Source organism: Helianthus annuus, chromosome 11, assembly GCF_002127325.2.
Source record: "Helianthus annuus cultivar XRQ/B chromosome 11, HanXRQr2.0-SUNRISE, whole genome shotgun sequence".
Taxonomy (NCBI): domain Eukaryota; kingdom Viridiplantae; phylum Streptophyta; class Magnoliopsida; order Asterales; family Asteraceae; genus Helianthus; species Helianthus annuus.
This window is the reverse complement of record NC_035443.2, coordinates 158,422,010-158,444,316: the sequence shown is the minus strand read 5'-3', so window position 1 is coordinate 158,444,316 and position 22,307 is coordinate 158,422,010. Positions and strand designations below refer to the sequence as shown.

The 22,307-nt window shown below is 37.6% G+C and overlaps 2 long non-coding RNA genes across 7 annotated transcripts; one reads left to right on the top strand and one right to left on the bottom strand.

The window, feature by feature from the left end:
* The first annotated feature begins 1,557 nt into the window (after nt 1–1,557).
* LOC110890845 lies at nt 1,558–5,498 on the top strand. Of its 6 annotated transcripts, none has more exons than XR_002564803.2 (8): nt 1,558–2,101; nt 3,555–3,659; nt 3,993–4,063; nt 4,209–4,268; nt 4,359–4,414; nt 4,492–4,521; nt 4,586–4,743; nt 5,223–5,498. It is a non-coding gene; the product is annotated as an uncharacterized LOC110890845 (long non-coding RNA). The 6 variants fall into 6 exon arrangements; XR_002564804.2 differs by adding an exon at nt 2,191–2,277 and having other exon boundaries at nt 4,492–4,743; XR_002564807.2 differs by having other exon boundaries at nt 1,558–1,696; nt 4,492–4,743.
* An 866-nt stretch (nt 5,499–6,364) lies between these two features.
* LOC110887235 lies at nt 6,365–8,559 on the bottom strand. The gene is made up of 3 exons (XR_002563168.2): nt 8,414–8,559; nt 7,835–7,901; nt 6,365–6,552 (listed from the first exon to the last, which is right to left on the bottom strand). It is a non-coding gene; the product is annotated as an uncharacterized LOC110887235 (long non-coding RNA).
* Nucleotides 8,560–22,307: the final 13,748 nt, after the last annotated feature.

Below are 22,307 nucleotides of genomic sequence, written 5' to 3'. Positions count from 1 at the left end.
GGTTGCATTGCTAAAAAGTTAAATCCAACTATTAGTTTAAGAGATTGTATCCAAATGTACATAGTGCCCTTAGGCGGAACAACACTATGCACCACAGGTCAAGCGACACAATTACTTTTCTGATTTTATATGTGTTAACAAAACATGGGCCTTAGCAAAGTGGGTGAGTGAGTCCAGTTTTTTTAATTAGAGCTTGTAAACGGTTTCCAATGAATTTTAATTCAAATACTCCTCCTAAACAGAAAAAAACATATTATATAAACATTAAACTGATCAGAACATCAATGATACCCAAACCAACAAAGACCTACAAAATAATAAAACCAGAAAAGTGTGTTTATGCCATCCTGAGTATTATATAACAAGACTGAATCTTGAGTCACTAAGGCTATGAAAATGAATTAGTAGTTGAGGCATAAAAACAAACATGTTAGCATGCATTAAAAGCTTTAAATTTATTTAAAAAAAAAGCTAACTAGACAATTCCAACGAGTTGAATAGGTACAACATGCCAACTGATGCCCTATAATGTTTTGAGTGATTTTATACACTTCAATGCAAAATCAAAAGGTTCAACGCCCTAAGTTCTTAATCATCAGTGGCGGAACTAGCCCAAAAATTTAGGGGTATCCCTTTTTTTATTTTTTAGGCGAGGGGTATCCTTTGTATAACGGAGATGAAGTTGAGAGGTATTTTTACACTACGGAAACGGAGTTAAGGTGTATTTTTACACTACGGAGACGGGGTTGAGGGGTAGCCCGTGCTACTCCTACTAACCTTCTAAGTCCGCCCCTATTAACCATTCATTTTATAATGTTTTGAGTCCAATTTTTAACACTTGTACTTTTGATTTTGTACTCAAGTGGTTAAAACCACTAAAATACCGGGACTCAAAATGTTATAAAAAGAGTGGTTAGACACTCAGACGTTAAACTTTTTGATTTTGAACTCAAATGATTAAAACTACTAAGGGGGTGTTTGGGGTTGAGTTTTGAAAATAGATTATGCGTTTTGAATAATCAGAATCAAATAATTAGCTGTAATAAAACGTGCTGCGGAAAGATAGTGTTTGGATTTGATTGTGTTGTTTGATATCACAATAATCAGATAATCAACATTGTTTGGATTTGATTATGTTGTTTGATATCGCAATAATCAGATAATCAACTATTTGAGTGTTTGGCAAGTATATATATTTTAAAAAAATAAATAAGTGAAAACGTAAAAAATCAGTTTTTGGATTATCACGTTTTCCTGCAGCAAGGGGTGACCTACTTATGGATTATCACGTTTTGAACTCTACAAAACGTAAAAAATCACTTTTTATTAATTTTTTACCAAACACTCAAAACAGATTTTTTGCGATTTCAAAACACAATAATCAAATAATCAGGTTGAAAACGCAATCCCAAACACCCCCTAAAACACACGGAATAAAAAAATAATTTATTGTTTTTTAAAACACTATATCTTGTATAAATTATTTTAATTTATTAATTTTCTATAAAATAATCTAACTTCTTTTTCCCAAACAATCAATTAATTTTTCCCGGCCTGCTCATTTTCCCTCTTTTTCGAAATTTTCAAGTCTTTGAAAACCCTAACCAAATGATAACCCCAAAGTAAGCAAACACTATCGTGTCCACACCAACGCATTGATGCAGATCTACAGCCACAGTCGCGGATCACCGGAACTGTAAGTTAGAAGATGTTATTGTACCCCAATCTGAATGCCACAAGATACTTGTTATTTCTAGCCGGTTGATACCACCACACACCGCCACTACTCGTCATTTTGAACGAGATCTAATTTTGGTAGCCTAGTCTAAATTGTTTCTCTGGTTACTCTTGCCGGTAACCGTAGTACCACCGAGAACTATCACCACCACCTCTAGTCTCCGCCAAGTCACAGTGGCACCATAACCATAACTGACCTAGACTATGAAATCCCAAATTCTATGGACATATTAAGGATTTAATCAAACCATTTCAAGAAATTGGATACAACAGATGTGTTGAAGATGGATACGGTTGTACCACGGAGAAGATACATACACTTGCATTTTTTGTGGCTTTTTATTTCTGCTAATACAGGCATTTGGTAACTTATTCTTTGCCCCATTTAGTATTACTAATTGATTATCTTGCTGATTTAAGTTACATTAACCATTGGGGTTGGTGGTCCAATAGGAGAAGCAAACTAGGAGCATCAAATTGGGGAAGTCATGGGTTCAAGCAGTGGCGGATCTAAGAACTTTTTTCACTGGTTTCCTTTTGGTAGATTCTCACTATTTTTTCCAAATCATACAAGGTTTTCACTAATTTTCCCATTTTTTCTAAACCGAATGAGTTCCTGGGAGTCCACAAAAGTGACCTAGATCCGCCCCTGGGTTCAAGTCTTAACTTGAGTAAAAAAATGAAGTTTGCCGTTTAAAAAAAAGTTGCAATAAACCTACTGTATGCCATCATATTTACCTTTAAATCTTATGTAAATGCCTATGACTTTGACACATAAACATGATTAATTAATGAGGCTGTGATTTGTGAGATTATGATGTTTAATGATATTTTATTTTTCTCAGTGAAGAGTTTATGGACTGTGCTAGGATCTATATAATATATTCAATTCGCTTTATGTGCTTAATTATCTTGATAATGGTTTCTTTTAATGTGATTTTCTGTTAAATAAAATGTTTTGTGCATTGTGTGATTGGAGAAGGTGTACGCATTAGGCCATGTAGGAATATGCATCATGGTCAGAAGTTGGACCTTTAAGGAGGTTCCATATATTCTTACAATTTACTCGATGAACTATACAATATGAATACTATAATCTCATGAGTTTTTATTTTTTTCGTGTAACAATGCATAAATAAAATCAAATGCCTGATCTTCAATATCTCTCTGGGTGGCAATCTCAACCCATTTTAATTTAAACGAGGTTGTTTGACGTTTCAATATGGTAAGATGACAAAAAGTTACCTAGAAAAAGAAAATGGGTATATTCAACTTGTCTAAATAGTTTTTCTGCTTGTACATAATCTTCGTTCTCTATGTCCACAGTTGGAGATAATAATTTGTATATTACTCTCATTTTACTTTACCTGACAGAATATGGATCCGTAATTGATTTTCTTTATTGCATTACATCCGAGCTAAATAGCTAATTGATCACTAGTGGCTTGCCATGCACACCTCTTACATGAATTTTAATGTATGTACTTTCTTTGTCATACAATCGACTGACATGAGGTGATTACTGAAGTAGATACTTAAATTATGTGTGAGTAGAGAAAATAGTTGTGATTTATGTGTAAGAAGACATGAAAAGTTACCATCCTACAATCTTTTTAGTTGATAGCAGTTAGAGCATTATTATTTAGCTACAAAATGGATCTTCAATGCTTACTTATTGATAAAATTCTTTACTACTATAATTCAAGTTGAAACTCGCCATTCCAGATGATCCATGCTGCATTTCTTCAGTGTTAAGAGCAAGGGAGGCAACTTTATGGATTCAAACTACTAATACTCGTCTAATATATTTTTTTCAGATCCTGTCTTCACTGGAGGATAAATGGAGGGGTGTAAAGTGGTGGTTTCTGCTTGTCAATTAGTCTGTTATGACGATATCGCGCAAATGTTGACTCTGTTGAAAGGTTACATACTTACATCGGTTGACAAGCATTCTTTTCGTTTTACTCTTCGCTTCTTAAAATCTAGTTCTTTTTTTAACGATTTCTTGCTTATATCCAGTGAGTAAAACTTAATATGTGCTTTATTCGTGTGTGAATTTTGAAAAGTTGAACTGTATTAAGTTGTAGAAAGCCGAATTAATAATTTGATTGGTTTGTCTACGTACCAAGACTAAGAGTTGTACAATGTCATCAAAGTAGGTTTGTAGTTGTGATTGAGATGTAACTACTAAAAATCAGATGAATACTGCTATGATATTCTTGCTTCGTGCATGTAATTTGAAACGCAATTTGCAGCCTCACATCTACCCTACTTGAGGACGCAGTGTGCACCAGGGATGACAAAGTATGACTATATTCGAGATTATGTGAGTGTTCCTATCTTAAATGCTTAGATAATTTCCATTCAAAAATTGCTTTAGCAGTTCGGGTTTTAAACTGTTAGAATTGCACCTTTTTTATCATTCTTTTGTTGAAGTTTTGAGTTGTGAGCTTTGGATTTGTTTGGTGCAGCTACTTGAAAATTTACTTAAGAGCGACTGCTTTAAGAAGTATTTAGTAATCAATTAAATGGTAAGGTTATAACCTATCTATTTATGGTGGTATCTCAAGATAAAACCAAGGATGAATCTTGTTCTTATAAGTGTCTATTTTGATTTGAAGGAGTGGAGGCACAAATCGCCTAAGTGTAAGATATGCTTTCTACAGAACTCGAAAAGGTTCATTACTACAAGAAATTATAAAATCTTTTTATTATCTTAACTTGCGCTAACAAACACTTATTTGTATTGTTTAGGTGATATCTTGTACAATGTCTTCTCTATTGGTATGTTGTTCGTTACTAGTTTCTAGACTTTTTTATTTGTTTGATTGTGATTTTTGTGTTGCAGGTACATAAGGAATATTATGTTACCGACGTAATGACGTTTCACAAGAACTCGGAAAGTATCATTTCATATGCCCTTCTACTCTTATATACATATTTGTTTCTTAATAGTGGAAGCATCGGCTGCTCACTTACGATTCTATTCTCCGTTACATTATAAATGTAAGTAAGTTGAAAGCATTTTCTTTCTTATCTTCAATTCAACGTTTAGTTAATTTGAAGTATGGATTAGGTTTTTAGGAGTGAATTGCAAGTTTTGTCCTTTATCTTTAGGCCATTTTGCAAGTTTTGTCCTTTATGTTTAAATTTGATGAGTTTTGTCCTTTATGTTTGAAAATCAAGCACGTTTTACCCTTTGGGGCAAAACGTGCTTGATTTTTAAAGACAAAACGTGCTTGATTTTTTAAACATAAAGGACAAAACGTGCTTGATTTTTAAACATAAAGGAAAAAACGTGCTTGATTTTTAAGGCCCAAAGGGTAAAACGTGCTTGATTTTTAAACATAAAGGACAAAACTCGTCAAATTTAAACATAAAGGACAAAACTTGCAAAATGGCATAAAGATAAAGGACAAAACTTGCAATTCACTCAGGTTTTTAGTGTTTTATTTGATAGTTAGCTAAAATGCCATAGCCTGCAGCTTCTCCAGCTGCATTTTTGAAGAGGATCACGAAAGAAAAAAAATCCAAGCTCGAAATTATGCGAAAAGATATTGACAGCCAACGGCAAAATTTGGAAGCTATGATGTGAAAGGCTTTTAAAACAATTACTAGTTGGAGAGCGGGAGGAGTAGAAAGCTTTTATTTCCCTTTATTATTGTAATTGACACTTTATATTGACTATATAGTTATTTGAGTTTGGACAAACATGTTAAAAGTACACTTTTTGATTATCAATAATATTTGTATTATTATTATTATTATTATTTTTTGGTGTAATTGTGATTGGATGCATATTAATTAATAGCAATTGAATTTATGTTACAAAGTTGCATTAGGGTGTAGAAAAGGTTGCATTAAAATATGTAAAAAGTTGCGTTTAAGTGTATAAAAGGTTGCAATTTTGTGTCTAAACTATACTTAAAGTTGCATTTGAGCATTAAAACAGTTGCATTTTAAAGTAAAAAAGTTGCATTAGAATGATAAAAGGTTGCATAATAAAAAGGTTGCATATAAATAGTAAATGCAACACTTTCAAAAATGGTTGCTTTAGAATTAAAAAAGGTTGCAATAGGTCTAATGCAACTTCACCTAATGCAGCTTTTGATAAAAGGTTGCATTAGGCCTAATGCAACCTTTTCAAGGCCTAATGCAACATTTTATTAGGGTTGCAATAGCTTCATTTTCTTGTAGTGTAATAAGCTAACGGTATTCTGTTTTACAGGATTAGCGGATCATTAAGGAGCTCAAAAAGTTATAAGAAAATTAACCCTTATGGTAGAAACATAAACCAAACTAATCCACCCTAGAATTAGTTCTGTGTTTCTTCATTGGCGCCCACCGGTTTTCTATAAATCACTTTCATCTTATTTTTCTGAGTTTTCTGAGTTGTTTTTCCTTCGATCATGGCGGGTCAAGGAATTATTCCTGAGTTTGGTTTTGGAGCAAACTCTAATGCAGTGTTGGGGGAGGACAATCAAAACGTCCAAGTCCAGCATGTAGAAGAAATCGGTGAAATCGAAGTAACCAACACTAGGGGAGGACAATCAAAGCCTCCCACTGTAACACCCATAGTAATTTTTAACATTTCTATAACATTAAAGTTAGCATTTTAAATGAAAAATGCCACTTAACAAAAACACTTACATTATAAGTATTTAAAACATGTTTACAACATCCCAAAACATAGTTGAGTGTGTTTACATAATCTTTTTTTTAAACAAAACATAATAATTGCGGAAGCTTCATTGAGAGGTGTGTTCGGTTCTTAGATTCATGCTTGATCACCATCCGGAGCAAGAGCAACTTCACCTTATGTCAAAACCACATTAAATGTTAGTTTTGACAATGTTATAGTGCATATAAACAAGTTCTGGTATCAAACAATTAGAAAACAAATTAAAAATTCGGAATAGGGTCTGTCGCGCCCCGCGACAGATCCCATAAAAGCTTACGCGGGCCGCGAGCGACCTCCGCATGTCGCGACAGGTTACATGTCTCCCTCCGCGTGCCGCGGGGGAGACGGTTTTCCAGCAGGTGCAGGTTGCAAACCTGCATTTCCTGCCCAGCTCAATTTTCTGAAATTCTAACTTTAAATTGCCATAACTTTTAATCTAGATGTCTGTTTTATGCGATTCTTTTTCCTACTCATTCGTAATTTAATCCCCCATCTTGTGGAGTGAAATTTTAACATTTAAACAAATAAAATTCTATATTTTTAAACCTTCGGCTTATTATTCAATTTCAACATTTTGACCCGTTTGTATTCAAAACCTCCAACTTGTTTCTTAAACAACCAAAATGCATACGTCGATGTATTTAACTCAAGATCTCTAGCTCGGGTTCATACTTTCTTATGAAATACGTGACTAGTACACAAGCTATTCGCATAAATCTATTTTGACCCATTTAGGGGATTTTAAGCAGTCTAGTCTATAACCCGCTCTTTTCTTTTTCACCCATCATCATCCCACCTTCAAGGTATCTACCTATATTCCATAAACATAACGCAAGTCCCTAAACAACCCATATGGGTCGTTTGCCCAATTCACACATCAAAGGCTTTTTGGTCAATTTGACCAAAATATCACTTCTACTAAAATTCTAAATATGCGTACCTGACTCGGGTCATAGCACTGACCCGTTTATATACTTTTTGCTTTAAATTTTTATAGCTAAAATAATGCAAGCATATGTTATTTCCTGTGATCACAAAACTCAACAAGTATTCGTTAGTTATTATTGTCAAATGGTATTAACGCACCATTTGACCCGTTTAGTCGACATGACCATTTATCAACGTATGATGGTATATTAATACCATCATGCTCCTTGAACCAATTCCGGTTTGCGCCGTGAGTTTTTACTACTTAAAAGACATTTTTCTTAAATTGTCCGACCCGTTATAACTTTTACCAAATGGTGTCCGTATTTTGATCACTATTATTTTAACTATTAATTTGACCCATTTGGTTGTCGAGTGAATTCCATCACCTCATTGACATACCAACTCAACCATTTTCACTATATCAACCTTAAACATATTTTAACTAAGCTTGTCTATATAAATGTAACGGAACGACAAGTCGCGTACCTTTAAAGCGTTCCCTTCAAGCGCATGTCCACTCCGGTTTGTCCGCTTGAAGACTCAACTCCTTTGTCTATAGAGTTCAATCAATGATTTGTTTAGAAATCCATTCATGACATATAACACATATTTCACAATGTTATTCGAATATGTGTTTTTATTTGAAACTTAACATCTTAGCTTTCTCTTAGGCGTTTTAACAAACACCTTATGGGCATCGTTTTACAAAATCATTATCAAGTTTCAAGACTAGTTATTTAACCACTTCTAACATCTTCCTTAAGTTCTTATGTCTAATTTTATACATCAACATTCTAAACTTGCTTCATGGAGCTCAAATAACACTAGTTTGACAATTTTAATTCTAGTGTTCATCCTATTTCTACAAGACCCATTTGACCCATGAGTGGATAATCATGAATCTCATAATTTGAACCCTAATTCAACAAGATATTGACTAGGGTTTACTCCTAGTCATGATTTCATTCCTAATTTCATTCAAACTTCAATCATGCATACCAAATTTTCGACTACAATTATTTATCAAGAATTCAAGATGGAATCAAACAATGAAATTTGGCATACCTTATGATCCCTTTACTGAGGTGATCACTAATTTGCGCTTGGATTTCGATTTGGGTTTGATTTGGCCTTTCAATTTGGCCAATTTAGCAATACTAGGGCTTGAGCTTGAGAGCCCTTCTTGGCTCTGGTTGAAATCGCAGGAACTCACACACGTATGTGTGTGTGTTTGTTTAATTAATTTTTTTTAATTAAAACTTCATTCCATTTGCCCATGTTTAGTCCTCAAACTTTTGTAGAGTTAAACAAGTATTATTAATCAAATTTCTTTGGAATTTTAACAACATTTAACTAACTAGGTTGATATTCCTAGTTACTTGGTAGGTTCGGGGAGGTCACATCCCGTTTTTACTTTAAGTCCCGTTAACTCGGGCCTTTTATATACTTTTTTTTCTCAAAGTATTTATCCTCATTTTAATTAATATTAGATTTATTTATTTAAATCCTAATATTTACCGGTTAATTTTACCACTAACGGCATTTTACCCGTTCATTATTATTAACGTGGTTTGATTACCAAACCCGTTTTCGGGGTGTTACAAGTCTACCCCCCTTAAATAGGTTTCGTCCCCGAAACCTTATTTACGTAGCTCATTTATTTAGACTAACGAACTTAGTTTCGTTTTCAAGGCATTCATTCATTCTTTTCAATATAACGTTTTCATTTATATTGACGCGTATGTCTTTCATGTGTAAGACCTCGCGGACCGTTATTTTCAGCTTATATCCTTTATCTTTATTGACCGAGTTGTCACTTGACCACTTAGTCTCATCAGTCTGTTAACAAGTTTATCCCGCGCTTGTCTTATATTAACAAGCGCTTTGTTTTTGTCATGACATTCCTTTAACTTTGGATAGTTTACCGGTTAGACTAATTAGTCGCCGTCACTTCATACCCCGTCATCTGGGTATACTGTTTTGCCGTTCTCCGGCCTTATGTGTGTCTAAGATTTTCTAAATCTCTTCATACTACTTATGTTTGTTTAAACGTTGCTTTTGACTAAAAATTAAATTTTTAGTTTACGTCTTCCTCTTGTCTTATGTCTTTTTCTCAGATCTAGGAATTTTACGTTTGAGGACTTATTCCTTTTTGTTGTCACTTTGGTAATGCCTTCACCATTTTGTGAAAATAACACAATTTAATAATCGTGAATTCTTTTGTCATTTCAACCCGTTTAGATGATTTAGTAAAATCTTTCACTTTTGTCCACCAAACTTTTCATTATCTCTTCATTTTAACCCATTCGGTTAACTTAGCGAAACTCATCGCTTTTATACACATTTTACCTTCCGATATTATTTTACGCAGGGAGTTACAACCAGTTTCCTCGCTTTACATTATTGACCCATAGGTTCTTTCACTTAGTCTCGCAGGCTTTTCCTTAGATTTCCACCTTTTTAAGGTGAGACCCCGACAATTCGTTTCTTTCTATTTATGACCCAAAGTCTTTTTGGTCTCGTAGACCTTAACATTACTTATAATCCCGCAGGTTATGATGATTCCGTATATCATACTTTATTCGAGTTTCTATTCAAATGTATATATGTTTATATATCTATATGGCGTCAAAGCACCCTTTTTATGTTTAGAATTATTTACTTTTTCTTTTTGGATTTCATTTGACCTTGACCGTAGTCTAAGGCTACATTTGTTTTCTTTCGAATTATCTTTCCGAATTTATGACTTCTAACGTCATTTACACGTTGGTTTGTCCTGCGCTTACCGTTACCCGGTTCCTACCTATACTTCTTTACGACCCGTTACCCGGGTTCTTTATCTTAGCATTTTTTTTAACATTCTTGTTTCGCTAGTTTGAGGTTTTTTTTCCTATCTACATTCCCTTACGACCCATCACATAGGTTCATTAATATTTAGCGCTTCCATTATTCGGTTTGCGCTTACTTGCACTACCAAGTTTTTATACTTTATTTATCTCGTTTGACTTATTCGTGTGAGGTTTCATCACTTATGATTGTCAAACTTTATTCTTTATTCGACCCGTTCAACTTTAAAATAGTTGAACGTAGTTATCAAAATTTCTGTTTGCAAATTCTCATCGTCTTTTAGTCATGACTCCTAATCCGAGTCTTTTTTTTTACTTTCTATTTCGCGTTCCCGTCTCTTGGTTTACGCATACTTTCAAAATCCTACCCATCTATCGGGTATCTTACCGAAGTCACTATCAAAGTAACCGTCCCGGTGTCTATTAAGACTTCGTTTTAATTTATTTGGTCATCTTAGTGAAACCCATCGCTTTTACTCAATCTAGTCTTTTATTCTTTATTTAAATCGTTTGACTTGTCCGTGTGAATTTCATCACTTGTGACAGTCAAATTTTGTCCCTATGCCTAGCCGGTCTGTGTTTTCATTCACTTTGTTCCTTGTCCCTTCCCTCGGGCTCGTTATTCTAACGTAATACGCTTCCGTCATCCGACTCGCGTTTACGTTTATCATTAAACATTTTGCTTATTTGATTCATTTGGGTATCTTTTTAATTTGTCCCATTCACCCTGTCCTTATTACACCGGACGTAAATGTGTCCACTACAAGAAGTTCATGGTATCATATGCCACTACTTACCTGACCAGAGTAAGCGATCAACACATGATACACATGACCTTTTTATAGTTTTCACATCACTCCCTATGTAAGCAACGCCTCTATTTATTTCATATCTCTGATTTCATTTAGTAAAATTTTATTTAACTGCAAAACGACAATCATTAGTTATACTAGTTTTACATTTGAACATATAGAATGTTTTCCTTTCTACCGAACTATTATATAACCACATTCATTAATGTGATTGCTACTTTTCTCAACAACATTATTTTGAGAATTATACACTTGGATCATTACCCCCGTCCAAGTTTTTATATAATTTAATCTTGTTATTGTTCTGTTATTCATTATTGTGAATAACACTCTTTCTACTTATTTACTCTTGGAAACTTCATCCTGAATAGATATCCTATTCAGGTTTTTCTAAGTTTTATTCTATATATGCAACCGTCATTTTCTACTTGTTTGTTGCATATTACTATTTGTGCGATTAATTTAAAACGTGCACCTGGTAATACTTGCCCTAACGGACCTTCCATGCCTTTATCCTTGTTCGCGATCATTACGCGATTTGGATCCTTGATGAGTATGCTCTGCTTGTCATACCTCGGACCACTTCACCATCATGTCCGTCACTTGTTACACTCTCACCATCTTCTGGTGCGAGTATCCTTCAACTAAACATTTACAAAAGTTAGTAATTTCGACATTAATAACGCCCGTATTGTAATACAAGGCTTTTTACTATATGTGTCAACACACGTGATTTCGTTAACTATACCAATCATTTTCATTGAAGTAACGTGTATTACACGATAACCCTATGTGTTGTTCACAACACTTTAATCATACTAAACCATTAACATACATGTACTTACCGGATTTGCGATCAAGCCTCGAACCGAACACGCTTTACTCTTTAACCATGAGCTCTGATTACCAACTTGTAACACCCATAGTAATTTTTAACATTTCTATAACATTAAAGTAAGCATTTTAAATGAAAAATGCCACTTAACAAAAACACTTACATTATAAGTATTTAAAACATGTTTACAACATCCCAAAACATAGTTGAGTGTGTTTACATAATCTTTTTTTTTAAACAAAACAAAAATAATTGCGGAAGCTTCATTGAGAGGTGTGTTCGGTTCTTAGATTCATGCTTGATCACCATCCGGAGCAAGACCAACTTCACCTAATGTCAAAACCACATTAAATGTTAGTTTTGACAATGTTATAATGCATATAAACAAGTTCTGGTATCAAACAATTAGAAAACAAATTAAAAATTCGAAATAGGGTCTGTCGCGCCCCGCGACAGATCCCATAAAAGCTTACGCGGGCTGCGAGCGACCTCTGCGTATCGCGACAGGTTACTTGTCTCCCTCCGCATGCCGCAGGGGAGACGGTTTTCCAGCAGGTGCAGGTTGCAAACCTGCATTTCCTGTTGAAGGGGTAAGGTCCCAAAAACCTCATAATAAGTGCTTTGGACCATACCACAACCTTAACTTTCAGCCTGACACCTTGCGCGGCCGCGCACTGGTCTCACAAAAAGAAAGGCTTAAAAGGCCTACAACAGTCAACACTTGCGCCCAAAGGGAACCATAAAACCTTGCGCTTTTCCTACAAAAAACAAAGGATAAGAATCCGAAGTTAGATACTTCCGCTTAATATCCAGACTTGGATATTATTTGCCCAGACTTGGGATTTATTCACCTGTTTCCACACGATAAGGTGTCACGCCAGATTACAGCAGTAATCTTCTAGAAATAATACAATCGTGCACCACCAAGACGGTTACAACCGTCTGGACACGTGTCACTATATCAATCCTCCCTAAAATCACAACGAATGCATGCAAATGAAGAGTAATCTCCACTTAGTCACTTTACACGTGGCTAATCCCTAGCCTTTGATCTAAACCACGATCCGTGTGCTATCACGTCGGATCAAGGAGTATTAACGGAAGGAAACATAACCGCTTACGGGGTTAGCATCTTCCGTCTTCTTTTCACTAACGGGTTTTCCCGCCTTTAAACGACTCCCGACTATAAATATGATAAAAATCAGGTATGAAGACAAGTCACACACACTTCTCAAATACACCTTCTTCTTCATTACCAATACTTATTCTCACACCGGAGTCGGGTCAAGGAGAGAACCCTCTTCTCCCCTTGGCGAGGCTAACGGTGTTCTTTTTTGCAAAACTATCGAAGAAGAAGGTCTGTTGGACCTGAATCGATCGAGTGGAAACCAACCTTTTTATGCGGATTCAAACCCCCTAGATATCTCGGTTCCGACCATTTATCTAGTGTTTCTTCATTGGCGCCCACCGATTCCTCTGTTTTTTCCAGTTTTCATCTCGTTTCGATTTAGTTCTTTTCATCCTCTGTTTTGCACATGGCAGAAAATTCGTCATCTCACCGGCAACTTGGTCCTCGACCAAACAATTTACAAGTAGAAGGAATTCTGGAAGATGCCTCGGACGATAACGAGGTTTAATCCAATCGAGCAAATGATCCTATCACTGCAGGAATGTTACCAGCAAACCCAGCTCAATCAATTTTACCACCAGGAGAAACTCCGATATCCTGGTATGTCCGGTCTCAATATGCATTAAACGCAGTATACACACAGCTGTGTGCTCAAACTGCTCCCCTGACTCAATCACGGAGACCGGGATCTCGTGCTCATGCCTCCCAACGGGAAGAATCAACTTATGAAGATACAAAAGTTTATGCTAGATCTACGTCACAACACATTCAGACAGGAAGTCACCAGAGAGAGAACCATGGAAGAACACACCGAAGACAATCAGTTCATGATAGGTTGGGTTCTCAGCGAGATACCCACACTGATGAATCCGATCCAACATACCGTTTAAGTGCAAATACCAGTGTGTTCAATCGATTGCAACCAAACTATAACAAGTGCAGGCCTCGAGCGGTTTACAACCCTGAGGCAGAACACAACTATGACTTGGTTTACCGCCCTGCAGAAGCAGCGGAAAACTCAAAGTTCATACTAGAAATAGCTTTAGCTCCATTAGAGAAGGCTAAATTACCATCCAACATAGGGAAGTTTAATGGGTTAACAGACCCCGAAGATCACCTAAGGGTATTTACTAGCGCAGGTCTCGTTGGGGGTTGGACTCTCCCGCTATGGTGTCATCTGTTCGTGCAAACCCTGACCGGCCCAGCGCGAATTTGGTTCGATAACCTACCAACCGGACATATCGAATCATGGAAGGATCTGCGAGAAAAGTTTTTGACACACTTCAGCCAGCAGCGGCGTTCCATCCGTGATACATCCGACGTCATGAACCTCTGGCGCCGAGATGACGAAAATCTGGAAGATTTCATCACCAGATACAATAAAGAAGTATTGGAAATTGGCGGTGTTCATGAACAATTGATCCGTGCTCAATTCAAGTACGCGGTTTGATGCGACGACATGGTTAAAGTCTTATCTGGAACAGAAGGCCTTCCAACAAGTTGGGAGAAGATAATGGCAGCGGCCAAAGTTTATGTGCAAACTGAGAAAAACCTCACAACAAACAGGCCACCACCACCGCACAATAGGCCCGCGAATTTAAGCTTAACCGGCGAAAGAGGGTTTAAAAAATCATGGCGTGAGTCTGGAACAGGAAGTCGTTCGTCCGAAGACGCCCGCACAACAATCAACAAACTCTCCGCACAGCGGGAGAGCAAACAGGAAAATAGGGAGAGACAGTGGACTCCCCTAACAAAAACCCCGGTGGAGGTCTTAAGTACTGAAGACTATCTATTCAAACCTCCGATCCCGATGAAAAATAAACGTGGACAAGACCCGGCACAATACTGCGAATATCACAAAGACAACGGGCACACCACTAACAACTGCATCTCTCTGCGCACAGAAATAGAGAAAGCCCTCAAGAGCGGCGAACTAACGCATTTACTCCAAAATGTACGAAAAGAGATTAAGCAGATAACCCGGGGGGAGGAGGGCCCAAGTAAACGGGCAAAAACCTAAGTGACGGCTCCGTAAGTTTCCCGCGGAAAGACATGATCCATCAAATACGGCCGAAATAACAGAGAGTAAGTTAAGTTCCACATAATTATTACCAAAACTTTGTAAAGCCTCTGTGCTCTATCCATGAATAAAATTGTAAAGTTTCTATTATTTTTGTGTTTACAAAGTGCATGCAATTTCTTGTAGTAAGCGCAAAAACATTATGGTAGTTACAAAACAAGCTCCATGCGCGGTCAGTGATCACGTCACAAACGACCATAAATTCACACATAAGCTTTATGCCAACTTCATTCGCCTTACTCAATAAAAGCAATTGTACTCATGCAAAATATTGTAAAATCATTAAACAAAACAAATAGAAACATGCTGTTCTCAAACGTACAGATACGTCCTGAAGATTTTCAAACACGGCAGTGTTTAAGAAACTTGCGCAACAGCGCACCATCAAAACAGGGATTTACATCCCGCATATTACATGAAAAATTGTTCAAATACAATTTTAAAACTACTCTAAATCTTCACCCTCATCCGGAAAGATTTCTTTTAATCGCGCTACGTGGTCATCCGATTGCAGCGCTACGTTTATCAAATCCATAACCGGAAGTTGCAAATTATTAAACTTTGTCTTCATAGAAGCAAGCGCGACGCCAGTATTTACGCCAAAAGTTGCAGACTTACTATCATCCCAGTTAACTTTTAATGCACTGTTCACATGTTGGGAACATTCAGCATATCCTTGCGCATACCCATCACGTCGCGCAGCAACCATTAAATTAGCAACGGTTTTATCCAACTCTTCAGAGTTTAACACAGATTCCGCAACCTATGAAATCAAGCAAAAATGAGTATCAAAAAAGCGCATTCCACAACAAGAAGGAGAGAAGAAACTTACGCAGGCAATCCCGCGATTTTTCAACCAGGCCATATCATTCTTTAAAGGTTCAAGCTCGCTTTCCGCTGTAACCCGCGCCGTTTCTGAATTTTCTAATTTCTCTTCAACCTCAGTCAAACGGCGGGAGGTTTCAGCATTCTCGGAATGCGCAAGCTCCAGATCCTTCTTAAGTTGTTCCTGATCAGAAACTAAAGCAGTAAGTTCTTCCAACTCTTTATCTCTAAAGGCAAGGGTGGCAAAATCTTGTACCTCTCGTTGCTCACTACGCTCCCTATGAGAACGTGCCTCCGCCAGCGCAGCTTCTGCATCAGCGTTCTCCTTCTTCAATTTTTCTACCTCCGCATCCTGATTCTTCAGTTTTTCAACCTCAGCCTTAAGGTTATTAATGATATTACGAAGGTTTGCTTTCTAGCATTATCTTTTTCGCAAATCTTTCTCCAATTTTTACGTTCCTCGGAAAGGAGAGCAGCTTCAGCTTCTGCTTTTCTTCTCCAACCAGCAACAGACCATTCCTCAGTCTTGCGCTCAGTCTCAAACTTGGCTTGATCAGCTTTTAATTTAGCCATCAACTGCGCCAGACGTCTCTCATCTTTGGCAAACTTCTTCTGAGACGCCATAAAGGATTCTTGCTCTTTATGCATACTATACCACTCACGTACTATGCGGTGAGTGGTAGAGACATGAGAAGCAGTTTCTGCAAAATAAGACTGGTAGGTCTGCTCATAAGATCGACCTTCCTGAAACTTAATCTCCCCAGGTGGAAGTATCCCCTGCAACCAATCTTGGCACACATGCCAATCCGAGAAAGTATCGCCTTTCTTTAAATTCCAAACGGGGGCGTGAGGATCAGCAGCATCTTTCTCCGTATAAGTCCGGTAATAGTAATCTCCCAAGGTTTCCTCTGGGCGGATCGGGGAATGTTTACTAATACCAGCAGACGAATCTTGCCCCTCAACTGTCACCTTCTCAACATGCTTCGGCATAGTGTCAGAAGGTTTAGGGGAAGGAGCAGAAGTTTTTTCAGTTGTCTCTTTCCCCAAATCTTGGACAACAATCTCAGGGGTTGGGGGATTATCAGCATCATCCACCACATTTGGATCCAACACCAACAGGCTTCTCAGCTTCAACAGTCTTCTCCACACCATCGTCTACAACCTCTGTAGGTTCCAGCTGATCAGCAACAGAAGCGTGTGGAGGGGTAGAGGGAAGTTCTTCATTTACCACAGATTGCAGTTTTGTGGGAATGGGAGCAACAGGAACTTCTGGAAAAATAAAAATCCATAAGGATCTAGTCCGCATAAAGAAAACAAGGAAAGACACCACTTACCAGGAACAGATTCCGAAACGAAGGCATCAAGATTCCCTTTTCTGGTAATTTTCTTCCTCTGAACTTTTTTAGGAGGTTGACCCTCCGCACCAGTATCAGTTTGTTTCATTTTACCAACCTTCCTATGTACCAAATGCTCGGGACTAGAATCCAAATCGATAGGCTCGTTTGGATTGGGAGGGGGAATATCAGCAGAATCCCTCGGTTCAGGCTTCGGTTCTTGTACAGTTACTGCAGGAGTAAGACCCTCCAAAGAGTCAGAAACCACCACATAATCACACCTGGAGTCAGAGGAACAGCGCGTACCTTTCTTCTCTCCAACATTCTTCACCTTCAAAGGTTGAACCTTAACAGCCTCACTCCTCTTCGACGCAGAAGTAGAAGTCGTTGCGCATTTTTTCTTTTCAGGGCCTATGCCCAAATTCAACAACTCACCTACAAAGGCGCAGAATAAAAAACTTACCCACAAAGCGCAAAAAGGAAAACAAAAACAGATGTAACTTACCAGCACCAGCAGTCGGTTGAACAGATAGATCCACATCCCGCGGAAGAACAAAATTTCTTACGATACGGTGGTACCAAAGCTCCTCTTCAGGTTTTTTCTTGATTGTACCCATTCGTCCGCCTTCCCTCTTGAAGGCAACAACATACAGAGAAACAACTACATTTGAAGAAAGCAGCAGGTCAAAAAAAAAAAAAAAAAAAAAAAGAGAGAAGAAGAAAAAAAAGGGAGGAACCCCAAACTTACTATGACCATCCTCCGTGTATACGGGTTTGTCGTCACGCTCCATCTTCCAGTTCAAACTCATGCCGGCTCCAACAAGAGCTGTCTCCGGCAACGCAATATTGGGCACATCTTTCAGATCTTGATACCAGTTCTCATCAGCAGGGGTCTGAAGCGTTTCAATCGGAACATCGTCCTTCCCCCTTAGAACCATCTTCACCGGAATCACTCCGGCCTTGATAAAGAAGAATTTTTTCTTCCAATCATGGAAGGATTTTGGGGGTTGCAGTAAAATCTTCTTTGCAGAAACCCTCTGAACGAACGAATAGAACCCTTGGGTACAATGCATCTGATGAAAAACCCTAAATCGGGGAACGGTTGGTTCAACATGCATTGTCCGACACACGAATTCGAAATGTCGAACCCTAACCATGCCAATAGGGTGAAGTTAGGAGATATGCAGGTTATAAAACCCAAGGATTTCAAGACAAAATCTAGTAACAGGCAAGCGAAAGTTACAATCACAGAAAAAATCCCAAAAAAGAGTAATATACCCAGCCGGAGCATCCGCCGCCGTCTGCCCCTCTTTAGGATACAGAGCACCCCAGTTTTCTGGAAACTTGAGATTCTGAATTAAACCATCAAAAGACGCTCTGGGCCACTTCAACGGTGGAAGTTCAGCCGACATTTCTTCAGCAAGATCTTCTTGATGTTCTCCGGTTGACATAAGAGGGAGAATGATGGATTTTTTTTTTTTAGAAAAAAGGAAGGGGGAAAGTTTTTCAACGAAACAATGATTGCACAAAAGAGGTTACCCAAACGATATATATACTTATCGCAATAAATAGCATCGGTAACCGTCACAGCGACTTTTCTGGATATCACAGTTCTCCAAGCAGCAGGAAAAGTACACACGCGTTTGCACGCGCACGTATAAGACACGGACAGCAAACACAACTGACAATGACAGATTGTCACTCAATTCACTGTACCAGTCAAAGATTTTCAAAATCTTTACAAAAATCAAAATGAAACTTTGTTCAGAAGTTTTATTATTTTTCGCGCCCAAAAGCATTTCCCTCTCACAAGTCCGGTGCTCCACTTATTTGCATAAGTACAACACTAGACTGGGGGGACTTAAAGGGGTAAGGTCCCAAAAACCTCATAATAAGTGCTTGGGACCATACCACAACCTTAACTTTCAGCCTGGCACCATGCGCGGCCGCGCACTGGTCTCACAAAAAGAAAGGCTTAAAAGGCCTACAACAGTCAACACTTGCGCCCAAAGGGAACCATAAAACCTTGCGCTTTTCCTACAAAAAACAAAGGATAAGAATCCGGAGTTAGATACTTCCGCTTAATATCCAGACTTAGATATTATTTGCCCAGACTTGGGATTTATTCACCTGTTTCCACACGATAAGGTGTCACACCAGATTACAGCAGCAATCTTCTAGAAATAATACAATCGTGCACCACCAAGATGGTTACAACCGTCTAGACACGTGTCACTATATCAGTCGTCCCTAAAATCACAACGAATGCATGCAAATGAAGAGTAATCTCCACCTAGTCACTTTACACGTGGCTAATCCCTAGCCTTTGATCTAAACCACGATCCGTGTGCTATCACGTCGGATCAAGGAGTATTAACGGAAGGAAACATAACCGCTTACGGGGTTAGCATCTTCCGTCTTCTTTTCACTAACGGGTTTTCCCGCCTTTAAACGACTCCCGGCTATAAATTTGAGAAAAATCAGGTATGAAGACAAGTCACACACACTTCTCAGATACACCTTCTTCTTCATTACCAATACTTATTCTCACACCGGAGTCGGGTCAAGGAGAGAACCCTCTTCTCCCCTTGGCGAGGCTAACGGTGTTCTTTTTTGCAGAACTATCGGAGAAGAAGGTCTGTTGGACCTGAATCGATTGAGTGGAAACCAACCTTTTTATGCGGATTCAAACCCCCTAGATATCTCGGTTCCGACCATTTATCTAGTGTTTCTTCACCTGCCCAGCTCAATTTTCTGAAATTCCAACTTTAAATTGGCATAACTTTTAATCTAGATGTTCGTTTTATGCGATTCTTTTTCCTACTCATTCGTAATTTAATTCCCCATCTTGTGGAGTGAAAATTTAACATTTAAACAAATAAAATTCTATATTTTTAAACCTTCGGCTTATTATTCAATTTCAACATTTTGACCCGTTTGTATTCAAAACCTCCAACTTGTTTCTTAAACAACCAAAATGCATACGTCGATGTATTTAACTCAAGATCTCTAGCTCGGGTTCATACTTTCTTATGAAATACGCGACTAGTACACAAGCTATTCGCATAAATCTATTTTGACCCATTTAGGGGATTTTAAGCAGTCTAGTCTATAACCCGCTCTTTTCTTTTTCACCCATCATCATCCCACCTTCAAGGTATCTACCTATATTCCATAAACATAACGCAAGTCCCTAAACAACCCATATGGGTCGTTTGCCCAATTCACACATCAAAGGCTTTTTGGTCAATTTGACCAAAATATCACTTCTACTAAAATTCTAAATATGCGTACCTGACTCGGGTCATAGCACTGACCCGTTTATATACTTTTTGCTTTAAATTTTTATAGCTAAAATAATGCAAGCATATGTTATTTCCTGTGATCACAAAACTCAACAAGTATTCGTCAGTTATTATTGTCAAATGGTATTAACGCACCATTTGACCCGTTTAGTCGACATGACCATTTATCAACGTATGATGGTATATTGATACCATCATGCTCCTTGAACCAATTCCGGTTCGCGCCGTGAGTTTCTACTACTTAAAAGACATTTTCTTAAATTGTCCGACCCGTTATAACTTTTACCAAATGGTGTCCTTATTTTGATCACTATTATTTTAACTATTAATTTGACCCATTTGGTTGTCGAGTGAATTCCATCACCTCATTGACATACCAACTCAACTATTTTCGCTATATCAACCTTAAACATATTTTAACTAAGCTTATCTATATAAATGTAACGGAACGACAAGCCGTGTACCTTTAAAGCGTTCCCTTCAAGCGCATGTCCACTCCGGTTTGTCCGCTTGAAGACTCGACTCCTTTGTCTATAGAGTTCAATCAATGATTTGTTTAGAAATCCATTCATGACATATAACTCATATTTCACAATGTTATTCGAATATGCGTTTTTATTTGAAACTTAACATCTTAGCTTTCTCTTAGGCGTTTTAACAAACACCTTATGGGCATCGTTTTACAAAATCATTATCAAGTTTCAAGACTAGTTATTTAACCACTTCTAACATCTTCCTTAAGTTCTTATGTCTAATTTTATACGTCAACATTCTAAACTTGCTTCATGGAGCTCAAATAACACTAGTTTGACAATTTTAATTCTAGTGTTCATCCTATTTCTACAAGACCCATTTGACCCATGAGTGGATAATCATGAATCTCATAATTTGAACCCTAATTCAACAAGATATTGACTAGGGTTTACTCCTAGTCATGATTTCATTCCTAATTTCATTCAAACATCAATCATGCATACCAAATTTTCGACTTCAATTATTTATCAAGAATTCAAGATGGAATCAAACAATGAAATTTGGCATACCTTATGATCCCTTTACTGAGGTGATCACTAATTTGCGCTTGGATTTCGATTTGGGTTTGATTTGGCCTTTCAATTTGGCCAATTTAGCAATACTAGGGCTTGAGCTTGAGAGCCCTTCTTGGCTCTGGTTGAAATCGCAGGAACTCACACACGTATGTGTGTGTGTTTGTTTAATTAATTTGTTTTAATTAAAACTTCATTCCATTTGCCCATGTTTCGTCCCCCAACTTTTGTAGAGTTATACAAGTATTATTAATCAAATTTCATTGGCATTTTAACAACATTTAACTAACTAGGTTGATATTCCTAGTTACTTGGTAGGTTCGGGGAGGTCACATCCGGTTTTTACTTTAAGTCCCGTTAATTCGGGCCTTTTATATACTTTGTGTTCTCAAAGTATTTATCCTCATTTTAATTAATATTAGATTTATTTATTTAAATCCTAATATTTACCGGTTAATTTTACCACTAACGGCATTTTACCCGTTCATTATTATTAACGTGGTTTGATTACCAAACCCGTTTTCGGGGTGTTACACCCACCAGGAAAGATCAAGTCGTGGGTTGATTTCAGAACACAGTTTGTGAACCACTTCAGTCAGCAAAGACGTTACCAGCGCGACACAGCTGAGGTAACTGGCATTTGGCGCAGGGAGAACGAAGGTTTAGAAGATTTCATCACTCGCTTTAATAAGGAGTGTTTGGAAATTGGTGGTGTAAGCGAACACCTCATGCGCGCTCACTTCAAGA